This window comes from Heterodontus francisci, chromosome 31 (genome assembly GCF_036365525.1).
Source record: "Heterodontus francisci isolate sHetFra1 chromosome 31, sHetFra1.hap1, whole genome shotgun sequence".
Lineage (NCBI taxonomy): Eukaryota > Metazoa > Chordata > Chondrichthyes > Heterodontiformes > Heterodontidae > Heterodontus > Heterodontus francisci.
The window spans coordinates 43,116,422-43,133,420 of record NC_090401.1 but is presented as its reverse complement, the minus strand read 5'-3'; positions in this window follow the sequence as shown (position 1 = coordinate 43,133,420).

Sequence of the window (16,999 nt, the reverse complement as noted above, 5' to 3'; positions counted from 1 at the left end):
TTACATTTAATAATGACTTAAATAACACAATCGAGAAGCCTTATATCCAACTTTGTCAATGACACAAAGATTGGTGGCATAGTAAATAGTGTCGATGGGAGCATAAAATTAGAGAGTCAGAGATTAAATGAGTGCGCAGTACGGTATCTGATAGATTTCAATGCAATCAAGTGTGAGGTTATCTATTTTGGACCAAAAATTTACATTTCTGAATATTTTTTAAAATGAAAAGCTAGGAAAAGTAGAGGGGCAAAGAGATTTAGAGTCCCATGTACACAGATCACTAAAATGTCAAACGGGTATAAAAAATAATCAAAATGGTTAATGGAATATTCTTCTTTATATCTGGGGGCCAAAATATAAAAGGGGAGGAAGTTTTGCTACAGCAATACAAAGCCCTGGTTAGACCAGTATTGTGTACAGCTGAGTCCCACACCTTACAAAAAGTATATTGGCCTTGGAATGCAATGCAGATTCACCAGAATGTTACCAGGACTCCAAGGATTAAATTATGGAGAGAGATTACAAACTAGGCTTCTCTGGAATATAGCCGGGTGATTTGATTAAGGTTTTTAGGATCTTTGAAAGGGACTGATTATCTAGATAGAGAACCCTTTTCCACTGATCGCGGGTATAGGATAAGGGCACACAACCTTAAAATCAGACCCAGGCAATTCAGGAGCGAAGTTAGTAACACTTTGCGCAAAAGTGAGTAGACATGTGGAGCTCCTCCCACAAAAGACAGTAGATGCTAACTCAATTAATCATTTTAAATCGGAGATTGATAGAACTTTGTTAGCCAATGGTATAACCAAATAAGGGGCCAAGGCTGATGTTCGGATACAGATCAGCCATAATCTCAATGAATGGCAAAACAGGTTCGAGGGGTTGAATGGCCTACACCTGTTCCTATCCCTAACCCTCAGTTGCCAGAACTATTGCACTCATACCATACACACACACCAACAACCTTTACACCAATTCCCACACATCCCTGACAAACATTACATCCATCCCACAAATACAACCCCCAGATTACACTCAACGCACATAGGCATTCGCGCGCGCACACTTTCCGACACATGCAATCTCTTCAATTTGTCAGTTCAGTTCATTCTAAGCACTCCCTACTCAATGCACTAAATTTCTTCAATCATGATCCATCCCATTAGGTCCCCCCCAGTCCACCATCTCTTTGGGCAGTGATGACTCAAACTGGGGTTCTTTGCCACCCTTCAAGTACCTCACCAAAAACACATCTTCATGTGTAGGCAGTGACAGTCAACAAGCTATTCAATGGTCAGAACCCAATTCTGCCCTCGCCAAATTGTCAGATTGACAAAACCACAGACATACATCCCTGTTGGGAGCACACCACTCTCATTTAATACAGGACAACAGCCAACCCAAATAAATATCAACTGAACAGCACTAAGTAGTTGGAACCCTGGCTGATTTTCCTCCTTCAACTCAGGGGGGCACTGGGGAGGTGTAGCAGCCCTATCATCATCACTCCATGGGCAAGTAGGACCTGGTGCAGGATAGGGTTAGCAGAAGTTCATGGACTGTGCAGGATGGAAAGCCAGAAACAGTTTATTTGAGTATTCACGCAAGCACGGGGACAACTTTCTTATTTGAGTTCCATTTTGCAGTTCACTTTTAGAAAGGAAATACAAGTAAAATATTGTAATTGAAAACTGTCATCTTACTCAATGGTAAATTCAATTCAAAAATTTCTCAAACTAGTGTTCTTAACTCCAACATTTCATAACCATATCACCGAAGAACGAGTCCTGATACTGAAGTGGCAGGAAAAGGTACAGGGAGTAGAAAGTAACACAAAAACAGACTTTATGGAAGTCAGTCTCATTAAACGAAGAGAAAACTTACGAATGTAACATTCTATTGGTATGCCCCACTCAAACTAATAAAACCAGTTTGGATCGAGTGCACACACGGCCATTGCAGTACTCTGCTATGGCACAGTACATTGTTCAGCCTGAAAGCAACATTGCACACGTTGCTGTATTTAGATGAGAAGCCCAAATGAGGAAATGGACAGAGGAGTGTGATACCGAAAGCTGTGCAGCATTGCGTTCTGCCAGCAGTACATTTTGTAAATACATTGGGTTCTAGCACAGTAGCACACTGATCTCATCTATGTGCGAATCATTACTGTATTACTTCCTTCTCAATGTCAACTTGTTGAATCAAGACCTAGCTCCTTCAAAAAAAGGGTCTGGCAGGTTGGAAGGATTCCTTGCAGAACAGTGGGATAATTTAATCCACACTTTTAATAGAAACCAGGATCCTCCACCTCATTCATTACTGATTTTAAAAAAAGTAACGACTGGAGTTAGGGTCAGATATTTGGAGATTTTTAGTACAATAATCTCAAGAGATATTCTGTGAACCACACAATTTTCTCCCCATTATAAATCCACCTTACCCAACCACATTCTCACGACCAGATACAGCCAGCTCGACAACTATTGTAAAAACAATGTCTGCATTTAAACAACAAAAGGACAAGGAATTTTACAGCACAGGGGGCCATTCAGCTCATCAATCCCATGCCTGATCTCTTAAAAAGCTATCCTCTCAGCCCCATCCCCGTTTACATTTTTTCCCCCATGTATTTATTCTCATTTCTTCTGAAAATTCTGCATTCTGACTCCACTACTGTTTCTGGTCAGAAATTCCATGCCCCAACAACTTCCTCTGTTAAAAAGTCTTCTCATCCCACATTTCATTCTTTTGGTGTTGATTTTTAGTTCATGACCTCTAGTTACCAACTCACCAAACAGCAAAACAATCTTTCCCATTTACCTCAACAAAATCTCTTAATTTTGAGCACTCTGATAGATCACTTAACCATTTGTTCCCTAATGAAAAGAGCCCCAATTTCTCTAGTCTTGCCTTGTAACTAAAGCTTCTCATTGTTGTAATGATGTCAGGGAATCCCCGCACCCTCTATGGTCTTGACATCCTTCATAAAGTCAGTTGCCCAAGAAAATTATATCAGAACAATTGAAGTTCATGCAATAACTAAGCTAATTATTCAGAACAGCTTTTGGGCACATAACATCCAAGGAGCATTTTCAAAATGGCAGCTCTGCTTAAAGAGAAATGAAGCAACACATTATACTCATAACAAGACAAGCACCTTTAATTCACTCATTTATTCTAATTCCCCCTTAATATTTCATTAGTCAGAGGGATTGAAGTTTAAACCTGCACAGAAGTAGCCTTCAACAACAACTTATTTTTATACTGCGCCATTAATAAAACATCCCAAGGCACTTACTTCACTGTTGCGCTATAAAGCAAAATTAGACACTTAGCCACATACAACTTATAGCACCTTTAACGTAATAAAACATCCCAAGGCACTTTACAGAAGCATTATAAAACAAACTATGACACTGAGCCACAAAGGAGATATTAAGTCAGATGACCAAAAGCTTGGCTAAAGAAGTAGGTTTTAAGGAGTGTTTCAAAGCAGGAAGGAAAGGTGGAGGGAGGGTATTCCAGAGGTTGGGGCCTAGACAACTGAAGGCACGGCCACCAATGGTGGAGCGGTTAAAATCAGGGATGCATAAGAGGCCAGAATGAGGAGCGCAGATATCGTGGAGTGTTATGGGGCTGGAGGATATTATAGAGATAGGAAAGAGCGAGGCTGTGGAGGGTTTTGAAAACAAGGATGAGAATTTTAAAATCAAGATGCTGCTTGACCGGGAGCCAATGTAGGTCAGCGAGCACAGGGGGGATAGGGGAATGAGACTTGGTGCGAGTTAAGACACAGGCAAAAGAGTTTTGGATGACCTCAAGTTTACAGAGAGTAGAATGTAGGAGAGGAGCAGGAGTGTGTTGGATTAATCAAGTCTAGAGGTAACAAAAGAATGAATGACGGTTTCCGATGAACTGAGACAGGGGCGAAGTCACAGAGGTGAAAATAGGCGGTCTTAGCAATGGCACAGATACAAGGTTGGAAGCTCATCTCAAAGTGAAACATGACACCAAGGTTGCAAACAGACTGGCTTAATCTTAGACTGTTGCCAGAGAGAGGGATGGAGTCAGTAACTAGGGAATGGAGTTTGGAGCAGGGACTGAAGACAATGGCTTCAGTCTTTCCAATAATTTACTGGAGGAAATTTCTGCTCAACCAATTCTGAATATCAGATAAGTATTCTGATAATTTAGCAACAGTAGAGTTGTCAAAAGTGGCTGTGATGTAGTTGGGTGTCATCAGCTTACATGTGAAAACTAACATCATGCTTTCAGATGATGACGCCAAGGTGTAGGTAAGAAATAGAAGGGACAAAAGATAGATTCTTAAGGGACACCAGAGGCAGCAGTGCAACAGAAGGAAGGGAAGCCATTGAAAGTGATACTCTAGCTACAATTAAATAGCTAAGAATGGAACCAGGTGAGTGCAGTCTAACCCAGCTGGACAACAGTGGAGAGGTGCTGGAGGAGGGTGTGGTCAACCACGTTAAAGGTTGCAAACATGTCGAGGAAGGATAGTTTACCGTTGTCAGGGTGTCTCAACTAACTGTAATGACCAAAGCTTTGCAGATTAATAAATACCTAAGAGATCAGATCCTTGCATTCTATTACACACAAGTCACTATAATTTCAAGGCAAGTAACCAACCTGTCCAAAGCTCCCTTACCCACACTGGCTTTAAGCCATTCTGAGCCCTGACCAAAATAATTAGGAGCAAAATCTTTTTCTCATTCCATTCCTCCAGCCTCCACAACACACACAGTCAATGTGGGCAGGACGTAGCACAAGTTCAATTACAAGTTGGGTCAATACTATTCCCAGCACCACTATAGAATCACAGCTTTCCCACACTGGGATGAAGTGTTTACACTGGTCCTGCTAACTATGTGAACAAAGAGTAAGGAGGGCTCCCCCCACAACCCCCCTAAAAGCTGAGAGAGCACGCGAGACATGGCTTGAACCAAATTACAACATTTTCGGCTGCATGCTGATGGGGGCAGGAGAAAGCAGAATTAGACTTGCCTTCGATTTCTCTATCGTGTCCTCCTTACTCTTCATCGATAGCCACCAGCCAACTGAGGAGACAAGTCTTTTTCCAGAGGTGGAAGAAAAGACTCAGGTGACTACAGCACAAATTATTCTTACCCAGATTTTATAGGCCTGATGTTAGTTACCAGCTCCCTCAAAAGTAAAATTCATACCCATGACTCAGTGATTAGAACATTATCCTAAAGTAGTGGGAGTTAAATTCTCTCTCAGCACAAAGGTATCAAATGAAAGGTACTAGGTACAATCTCAACTCAGTCCCGAATGGGCACTGCTACATGCCTTGCTTATGCAAGGCACCCAAGGGCTGTATGAAAATGGAAAGGACCCACTGGTATCGCTGTCATGAGGAATGCCACAGTTTGGGGAGAGAACATTGCTACTAACGTGGATGTGTTCAGTAATATTTCTTGGTCTGGTGCTCATCATGTTAAGACTGAACAGTGTTGAAAGCTGCAGTGGGCTGCACAAAACGTGGAGGTGGAGAGGGGCTGATTGCGGTAGTTTTGACAAGAACGGAGAGGCAGGGAATTCCACAGCAATAGTAACCAACTTCAAAAAAAATTCTGATCTTAACATATCACTTAACAAAACTCATCTCTTAACAATATATTAGTTTTCAATGGGGTTTAATATGTTAACAGTACAAACGAGATTTGTGAAGTGAGTGACTCGTTACTGAACTACTGTTCCATGCATACTGGCAGACTTGAGGTTGGTGACTAGGAAAATTACAAGCAGTCCCACAGCTACTTGTCTAGTCACTCAACCAGATACTAAACATCAGATGACCAATCCAGCCAACAGCACAGGGCAGTCATTGCAGAAAATGACTCATGGGCTGCAAGTGAAAACCAAGATAGCCAAAAATAATGTTGAGCAGAGTTCTCTCACAATAGGAATTCCAGATCTTTTATTATTGTTCATGGGCACCAGTCAGCCACTTCATTACAAAAAAGGTATAACCACCATTTCTACACTCCAGAGACTCCTTCATCAAACCACTTTCAAAGATAATGTAAAGTTCACAATGACGAGTCAAAGTGGTTACAAGAACACAAGCACTCTCAAACCCAATGGGGATGTGGCAAAAGTGGGGAAGGGAGCATGGCCCAGGTAAGCGCATGATATCCATGTGATTATGGTACTGGGCTAGCAACACAACAGGTTGAGAGCACAGCAAATTGTGACTGAATTCAATAAACCTGGTACATCTATGGGCCGACACCAAAATCGGCCATAAAAGGTTCATAGAATTGTACAGCACAGGAGGCAGCCAGTTGACCCATCTTATCTGTGCCAGTACTTCGAAAGGGCTTTCCAATTAGTCTCACTCCCTTGCTCTTTCCCCATTGCCCTGAAAATTTTTACTTTTCATGTATCATCTTCCACCATTCTTTCAGGCACTGCATTCCGCATAATTCACTCTGTAAAAAAATTCTCAATTCTCCTCCAGATATTTTCCGGAATATCTTAAACCTGTGTCCTCTGGTTATCTCCTGCCACTGGAAAGAGTTTCTCGTAAACTACTTCATCAAAACTCTTCAATTTTGAATGCCTCAATAAATTTCCCTGCTCAAATGAGAACCACCCCAGTTTCTCTACTCTCTCCACATAACTGAAGTCTCTCATCCTTGGTACCATTCTAATAAATCTCATTTGCACTCGCTCCATGGCCTTGACATCTTTCCTAAAGTGTGCTGTCCAGAATTGGACATCATACTCTAGCTGAGGCCTAACCAGTGTTGAATTGTAAAAACCCAACTGGCTGACTAACATCCTCACTGGTCTGGCTAACACTCAATTCCAATCCCACACTGAGTAGTTAACATGTAATATCCTCGATGTGACTTGGGATGATTAACCACTGCCCCTGCTGGTCTCACCACATCAAGAACAATTAATAACGAAGGACAAAAACTTGCATCAACTTTGAAGGGGGGCAGGAGGGGGGTGGGGGGGGGGGAGGGAAGATGATATCAGGCCCTTCTTATTTGGCTACTCCAAGCACTTGTGACAGCAGTAATCGCTCCAATATAAACATCTATGCTGCGGTTAGTAAGGCATATCGGATTCTGAGCTTTATAAGTAGAGACATACAGTGCAAAAGCAAGGATGTTATGGTGAGCCTTTATAAAACAATGGTTCAGCCTCAACTTGAATATTGTGTCCAATTCTGGGCACCACACTTTAGGAAGGATGTGAGAGCATTAGAGAGGGTGCAGAAATGATTTACAAGAATGGTTCCAGGGATGAGCAACCTCAGTAACATGGATAGATTAGAGAAGCTGGGGTTTCTGCCTTAAAAAAGGTTGAGAGGAGATTTGATCGAGGTGTTCAAAATCATGAGGGGTCTGGACAGAGTAGATAAAGAAATTATTCCCACTGGTGAAAAAGTCAAGAACTAGAGGGCATACAATTAAAGTGATTGGCAAAAGAACCAAAGGTGAAGTGAGGAAAAACTTTTTTTTTAATACAGAAAGTGGTTAGGATCTGGGTTTTTTGAGAGTGTGGTGGAGGCAGATTGAATCATGGCTTTCAAAAGGGAATTGCATAATTATCTGAATGGAAAAACTTTGCAGGGCTACAGGGAAAGGGCAGGGGAGCGGGACTAACTGAGTTGTTCTTGCAGAGAGCCAGCACAGACATGACAGGGCAAACTGCCTCCTTCTGTGCTGTAACCATTCTATGATTCCATATCACCACCAGCTTGAGTAAAAATTTAAACTAAGAAAGAATAAATCTCTGGGAAAAAGAAATCTAAGTTGAGCACTAAACAGAGCAGGTACCTTGCTCAATGACTCGGCGGATAAACGCACCATCCAGTGTAGAACAAAGCAGGAAGATCCAAGCTTCAATCTGTGCTGAATCAGCAGGTCGTAGCCAGTGTGATCATAAATTCAACACTGATGTCTTTTGGCTAGAAAAGGCATGGCAGGAAAGTCAGCAAGATCTCCTGTGCCTGGTCATCGTGCAGCGACACCTATCCATACAAGCAAGCACTTTTGGACATCAATGGAGCACAGGATTAGATTCAACTATGAAAACACAACGGGTTCAACAGAAAACGAAAATTAAGATAGAATTGGACTCCAAGAATTTCTATTGGAACCAGGTGTTTCAGCCGGCCTATAAAATCACCTATCCTCCTCACAAAGGAAGGAAAGTACCCAACCTTCAGTATCTGAAGAGCTTATTAAATGCACCAGATTTATGAACGAACAGAGCATTAGAGAAATTACTTGATATCATACAGTCATATTCATACACAAGAATCTTTACAAATCTTGAACAGAAGCAAAGAGATGCTATGATATTAAAGATATTCCAACTCAAGACACAAAACTCAAATGCAGAAAAAAAACCACTAGATGCCTCTAGCAACTATACAAAGCTTTTTTCAAAGTGTGCTGAAGGCTGTTGTGTGTGTACACCTTTAAGAAGTATGGCTACAAGATCATGTCAGTCATGTAAGAGCTATGATATAACATGATTCTGAGTTTTAGTCTTGAAGATACACCTATACAGAAACCCATCTCAATGTAACTGCTGCTCTCAGTAATCAATAAAAAACCCACAATATTGCATTGCTGATCCCATCTTGAGTGATCAGTCTTTGTAGACAGTTTATACAAACACAGAAGTTCAAGGAACATGCGACAGAGCCCACTAATGGCAGTAAAAAAGAACCAGGTTCCAATGTTGGGGAAATTCTCTATGTAGGCAACTTTCCCACCCACCCCCCAATCTCCAAAGCCACTGTGTTTTTTGCAACAGGCTTCTAGGCAGCCAGAATGCCTCACACCACATCACACATTATGACTATATGCAAGAGGGTAGTTTAGTTTAGTTTAGAGATACAGCACTGAAACAGGCCCTTCGGCCCACCGAGTCTGTGCCGACCATCAACCACCCATTTATACTAATCCTACACTAATCCCATATTCCTACCACATCCCCACCTGTCCCTATATTTCCCTACCACCTACCTATACTAGGGGCAATTTATAATGGCCAATTAACCTATCAACCTGCAAGTCTTTGGCATGTGGGAGGAAACCGAAGCACCCGGAGGAAACCCACGCAGACACAGGGATAACTTGCAAACTCCACACAGACAGTACCCAGAATTGAACCCGGGTCGCTGGAGCTGTGAGGCTGCGGTGCTAACCACTGCGCCACTGTGCCGCCCCAAATAGAGCACTTCCGCCCACAACAAGCAATTTACGGTAGAAAAATATCCCATAGAGCTTCAAACGGGGTAATCAGAAATAAAGGAGCCAAAGGAGGGGTGACCAAAAAGCTGGTCCTAGAGCTAGGTCTTAAGGAGAATCTTAAAGGAAAAGAGGGAGGTGAAAAGGCACTAGGACTTAGATAGGGAATTCCAGAGCATGGGGCCTAGCTGGATGAAGGCCTGGCCTCCAATGATGGGGTGAGTGAGGATATGATCCATGGGAAGTTTGAATGGCTTATGATCAGCCTTCTAAAACATTCATATATTGACATTTCAGTTCAGAACGGTCAACCCACTCGAGACTGAAACAGGCCACTCAGCTCATCAAATCTTCCAGTGTTTTTATCCATATGACTCACCCTGTTCACTCCCCATACTTTTTCACATTCCTCTGTATCAAGAGAACATTTTAATTCTCTCAAAGGAACTTATGGACTTTACTCCAACAACAAGTTTATTCCCCCAACTGGAGGGATGTTATTAATGACCTGGACTTGGGTATACAGGGCATAATTTCCAAGTTTGTAGATGTCACAAAACTCAAATGTAATAAACAGTGAGGATGTTAGTAAGAAACTTTAGGATGACAGACAAACTGGTGAAATGGGCAAACACATAGCAGATGAAATTTAATGCAGGGAAGTGTGAAGCGATGCACTTTGGAAGGAAGAATTAGAAGACAATATAAACTAAATGATACAATTTTAAAGGGCATGCAGGAACAGAGACACCTTAGGGTGTATGCACAGAAATCTTTGAAGGTGACAGTACAAGTTGAGAAGGCTGTTAATAAAGCATATGGCTTTATTTTAAAAAAGTACAAAAGCAAGGAAGGCATGATAAACCTTTATAAATCACTGGTTAGCTCTCAGCTGGAATACTGTGTCCAATTCTGGGCACTAGACTTTAGGATGGATGTCAAGACCTTGGAGGTGCAGAGATTAGAATGGTACCAAGGATGGAGAACTTCAGTTATATGGAGAGACTGGGATAGCTCTCCCTAGAGCAAAAATGGTTAAGGAAAGATTTAATAAAGTTGTTCAAAATATTGAAGGGTCTGTAACCAGACAACACAGATGTAAGATAATTGGTAAAAGAGCCAGAGGACAGGTTAGGATTTTTTTTTTCTATGCAGCAAGTTATAATGACCTGGAATGCACTGCCTGAAAGGGTGGTGGAGGCAGATTCAGTAAGAACTTTCAAAAGGGAATGAGATACATATTTTTAAAATGGAAAAATCTGCAGGGCGATGGGGAAAGAGCCATGAGTGGGAATAATTGGCTAGCTCTCTCAAAGAGCCAGCACAATTTGTAATCTAAGATCAAATCCAGCATAGCTTCTTTGCTTTACAATGTTTCGCACCCAAATGCAAATCCCAAGGATTCTGTGCCTTTTTAATGACCTCACCTACCTTTGCTACTCCCTTTAATGACCTGATTAACTGCACACCCAGGAGCATATGCACATCCATCCTACTTACAATCTTGCTATTTAAGGTATATTCTCTTTCCCCATTACTTCAAAAAAGTATTACTTCAGTTTCCCGCATTGCAATTCAGATGGCAACACTGGTGGCAGCAGATCCTGTAAAGCAAATGATTTTTTACGAGGTGCAGGAGCAGTTTGATATGGAAAATGGGCAATGTTCAGTGGCAATAGCAAAGCTTCCATTTAGAAAGAGCAGTCTGTACACCAAGATATCGAGATCTGGACGTACTGGCAGAGACTAGTGGAGTCACAAGATGGAGCCCTGTACACAAGCTCACACACCACACTGCTTCACGCAGTGATGTCCAGTCAGCACTGCCCTCAAGCTCACATTAACCTGCAGCTGTGCAACACATTCACTGTTCTCAAATTTACACCTAAGCTAACCTTTGAGAGCTGCCAATGGTACCCAATTTTCCAGACCTTTTCCTGATGCCACTGGTAAAAAAGCACAGTCCCATTTCAAGTAAAAGCTCCATAAAAGTTCCAAAAATTAATTCCCCAAGTTTTTTTAAAACCATATAATAATACAGGATATAATGAACTCCAGTTTACTTAAATAACTTTCTTCAAGTTACATTTATTACCGGTCATGAACAGACCATCTCAGCAAACATGTGACCTCCCAAAAGCAGAATAAGATTGCGACCGCTTTTTTAAATATAATATCAAGCCATGTCTGCAAAGCTGTAATCCCATCTGGCTTCAGATAATGGTGGAAAATCTTTCTAATTTATGTCATCCAAACCCCTCAACAGATTCCAGCCTGTAACACGCTCTCAAATATTCATTATTTTATCTATAAACCACCCAAACTCATCAAGTAGATTCTGGCCTATACCTCATTCCTGAGTATGTTATTTTATAAGAGACACACACTGACAGAACACCTTCGCAATATCAAAACATGACACTAACCACAAACAATTCTGAGATGCAACCGGATGTTAACAAAATATTTTGAAAATTATTAGGATGACATAGGAACATACGAATTAGGAGCAGGAGTAGGCCATTCAGCCCCTCGAGCCTGCTCCGCCATTCAATAAGATCATGGCTGATCCAACTGTAACCTCAGCTCCACATTCCCACCTACCCCCAATAACCTTTCACCCCCTTGCTTATCAAAAATCTATCTACCTCTGCCTTAAAAATATTCAAAGACTCTGTTTCCACTGCCTTTTGAGGAAGAGTTCCAAAGACTCACGACCCTCAGAGAAAAACTTTCTCCTCATCTGTCCTAAATGGGCAACCCCTTATTTTTAAAGTGACCCCTAGTTCTAGATTCACCCACAAGAGGAAGCACCCTTTCCACATCCACCCTGTCAAGACCTCTCAGAATCTTACATGTTTCAATCAAGTGACTGAACTCCGTAATGTCTTTACATTTATTGCAAGTGAGGTCTGGATGAGAGTGATCTTCAGCGAATGAGTTCTAATCTAGACAGCACCAATCGGAGGCCCAAAAGAAAGAAAGAAAGAAGAACCAATAGGGTGAGACTGTGTACTGTCTGCTGGAAAATGGGTTCTACATGAAATGAGTTTGCAGTTTCAACTCACACCTTAGTGGACAAATTCTAAAACTGTTTGTATTTGACAATCTCAAGCAGCAGCCACAGAATGGCTATGTGCAAAACGGAAAAGTGCTACACCTGTGCAGTTGGGGCAAGGCAAATTGTTGGGACACAGTTAATGGAGCTCTGTTCTGCTTCTTCGACAGAGCATATAATACTGACACAAGGGGTGTGAAGCTGAAAGTGCTCCATTGCCCACATCCCACACTCTGATAAGCAAGAATTTACTGAGTCAATAACATCCACTCTCGATCCTTAGTGACAAAAATCTACAGTTCGACTGGTGAAACAAACCAGACCTGTCTTGAGTCTAAACAATATATTCCAAGAGAGGAAAATCGCCCCTCGCAACTGCTGATATAAGTTGCAAACTCTTACATTTTTAAGATGTAGGAGAAAAACTACTAAAACATGCCTGAATTATTTCACCGAATGAGGGCCAGTCACTGTATGGACGGAGAGGTTAATAAAAGGCTCTCTTCTCCAAGATTAACACAAGAATCACACAATAGAATACAAGGGGATAGAAGCTATGCTTCAGCCATACAAAGCCCTGGTTGGACCACACTGCAGTACTGTGAGCAGTTCTGGGCACCACACCTTTAGAAGGGTAGTAATAAGTTTACTAGAATGACATCTTGCCTCCAGGGGTTAAATTACAAGTGATAACCCAAACTATGGTTCTAATCCCTAGAATTTAGAAGGTTAAGGGATGATTTGATTGGAGTTTTCAAGATATTAAAGGGAACAGATAAGGCAGATAGAGAGAAACTATTTCTGCTAGATGGGGAATCTAGGACTAGGCAGCAGAGTCTAAAAATTAGAGCCAGACCTTTCAGGAGTGAAATTAGGAAGCACTTCTACACACAAAGAGTAGAGGTTTGTAACTTTGCAAATGGAAATTAATGATTGATCGATTGTAAATTCTAAATATGAGATAGATTTTTGTTATCCACAGGTAGAGATATTGAGCAAAGGTATGGAGATATGGAGTTCAGTCACAGATCAGCCACAATCTCATAAAATGACAGAACATGCCCGAGGCACTAAATGGGCTATTCCTGTTCCTAACTTCACAGCATAGGAGTCCATTTAGCCCACCATCACTTTACCAATTCTCTGAAAGAACTTCCCACTTAGTCCTATGCCCTCACACTTTCCCAAAACCTTTCTAATTCTCCTTTTCTAAATATTTGGGGGTAGGTGGAAATGTGGAGTAATCAGTTCAGCCATGAACCTATTGAATGGCAGAGCAGGCTGGAGGGGTCGAGTGGCCTACTCCCGCTCCTAATTCATATGTTCGTATTTAATCATTTCACGTTTAGAAGTTCTTCCTGATTCTGCTTCCAGTAGTTTCTGGTACACTGTACAATTCTGTATTCCCAACTCCCCTAAAAAATATTCTTTCCCTCATTCTTCCAGTGATGATCTTAACTTTATGTCCTCTAGTTACCAACTCACCAACTAGTGGAAATAGATTTTCCCAATTTATCAAATCCTTTTGAGTCACTCCAGTGGATCTCCTCTTAACCTTCTTTGTTCCAATAAAAAGAGCCCCTAGCCTCTCCTCATAACTTAAGCATAAGTTTTTCTAAAAATAAATTGTAGAAGTTGAAAACAGTTTTAAATGCAGAACCAACAGTTCAATGTTAATAACCCTAATCCAATAACCCAGAAGGAATACATGAAGTGTGAAGTGATACATTTTGGTAACAAGGACAGGCAATATAACTTAAAGGGTACTGTACTAGAGAGGTGCAGGAACAGAGACACCTGGGGAAGTATGTGCATAAATCTTTGAAGGTGGCAGGGCAGATTGGGAAAGTGGTTAGAGGTATAGAATACAAAAGCAAGGAAGTTATGATGAACCTTTATAAAACACTGGTTCGACCTTAACTGGTGTAGTGTCCAATTCTGGGCACCACACTTTAGGAAGTATGTGAAGGCTTTAGAGAGGGTGCAGAAAAGATCTGAGAATAGTTCCAGGGATGAGGAACTTCAAGTACATGGATAGATTGGAGAAGCTGGGGTTGTTGTTCTTAGATGATGTTGAGGGGAGAATTGATAGCTGTTCAAAACCATGAGGGGAATTGAGAGAGAGAGAGAGAGAGAGAGAGAGAGAGAGAGAGAGAGAGAGAGAGAGAGAGCGCACGCGCGCGAGAGCGAGGAAGGACACAGATTTAAGGTGATGAGCAAAAGAACCAAAGGCAACATGAGAAAAAAAAATTTACACAGCAAATGGTTAGGATCTGGAATGCAATGCCTGAAAGGGCAGTGGAGGCAGATTCAATCGTGGCTTTCAAAAGGAAATTGGATAAGCAGCTGAAGAATCTGCAGGGCTAAAGAAAGGGCCGGGAGTGGGACTTGCTAATTTACTCTTGCAGAGAGCCAGCATAGGTTCAACAGCCCAAATGGCCTCCTCCTGTACTGTAACTACTCTATGACTTGCACTGTAATAGTCAACAACTCACTACATTCCTAAGGAAAACAGCAAGAGAGTTCTATCTAACCTGGATATTTACAAGTACTGGAATTGTGGAGTAGAACTGGGCTTGGCCCAACACTGCTGTATTCTTACACACAGCGCTGGAATTTTGCTGCATAGGGATAGTTGAGGAAATAAACAAGTATCAATGGAATAAAGACAAGAAATGCTGGAAATACTCAGCAGGTCTGGCAGCATCTGTGGAGACAGAAGCAGAATTAACGTTTCAGGTCAGTGACCTTTCTTCAGAACAAGTATCAATGGAAATCAGTCCAAAGTCCCATTCTTGTCAGTTGCTGCTGGAGGTTCTTGGCTGCACAAAGGGCCACTGCTTTGTTGATTTTTCACAGAAAAATGGATGAAACAACAATATGATCTCCAAACACCAACAGAAATTTTCCAGCCCCTTAACAACAACTTGCATTTATACGGACCTTTAACAAGGTAAAACGTCCCCCAAGGTGCTCTACAGGATGTTATCAGACAAAAGCCACATTTTTTGCCACATCTTAAGACAGAAAGAGGTAGATTTTAAGGAGCATCCTAAAGGATGAGAGACACACAGAGTGGGGAATGGATTTAAGGAGAGAATTCCAGAGCTTGAACCCAGGCAACTGAAAGCACAGCACCAATGGTGGAGTGATTAACAAAGAGGCCAGAGTTGGAGAAGGGCAGAGATCTTGGGACGGTTGTGGGGGTAGACATGGTTACAGAGATAGGGAGCGGCGAGGCCATGGAGGGATTTGAAAACTAGGATGAGCATTTTAAAATTGATACATTGCCAGACCAAGATCCAATGTCGGTCAGAGAGAAAAAGGACAATCAGCGAACAGGACTTGGGATATGGGCAGCAGAGCTTTGGATGAATATGCTTACGGAGCATGGAAGGTTGGAGGCCAACCAGGAGAAAATTGGAGTAGTCGAGTCTGGAGGCAACAAAGGCAGACGAGGATTTCAGCAGTAGATGAGCTGAGGCAGTGGTGAAGTAGGACAATAGCCCTTGCAATAATAATGGAATTTGACTTATTCAGTTACCTCAAAGCAGTTCCCTATGTTGTAACATTTAGTTCGATCTGTAAGTACTCTTCATTTGACTGGATGAGTGAAACTCTAACACTTAAGAAGTTCAATATCATCCAAGAAAAAGCAGCTAGATTGATCAGTACCACATACACTACTTTAAACATTCACTTCCTCCACCACCAGCACACACCATCTGTGGCAGCAGTGTACACCATCTACAAGATGCACTGCTGCAACCCGGCAAGGGTCCTTTGACAGGCACCCTCCAAACCCGTGACCTCTACCATCTAGAAGGACTAGGGCAGCAGACACATGGGAACACCATCACCTGCAAGTTCACCTGCAAATTCCTTCCAAGTCATGCACCTTACTGTCTTGGATCTATATGGCTGGGTCAAAATCCTGGAACTCCCTTCCTAACAGCACATGGACTGCAACAGTTCAAGGTGGTGAATCACCACCAATTTCTCCAGGGCAATTAATGCTGGCCTTGCCAGCAATGCTCACATCCCAAGAACTAATATAAAAGATTGTTGTCCTTTTTTATTCATAATTGTCCAACACTTTCATCTGCACTAGGAAGCATGGTTAAGAACTCACACCATTTGACTTGTGTAGCCATCACAGACAAAATTATCCCCACATCTACCTTCAGGTCAGTTATAGTTTCAAAGTGAATGAAACTGGAGGGATATGATCTCTGGTAACCAGTGGTTACAGCAAAAGGAGTTTGTAAACGCCATAAGCATGCAGCTTCACTACCAGGAGCGGTGTTGTTTTCAGGATCCAAGCTGCAGAAGAACCCTGACCTGAGCAATGTCAAAACTGAGAACAAACTTTACATCTTCAGACTTACTGGTGAGAAGGGGCCTTGATGCAAATTCAGGAACTCTCGGACCCAGCTTCCTCACAGACATGAACTACAGGCTGACAGAGCACACAATTCACTTTTTAACCATGCATGTGTAAACGTTCTCCTCCAGCCACACAGGGAACAGGTGACAATCCACTGATCCATAGCCATACAGATTATAGTGAAGTTTACATTAAAGAGAACTTTTGATTCAACAGCATCTGTGCTGCACTATCAGATGTGCTATCTCTCAGATTAGACATCAAACCAAAGCCCTGTCTGTTCTC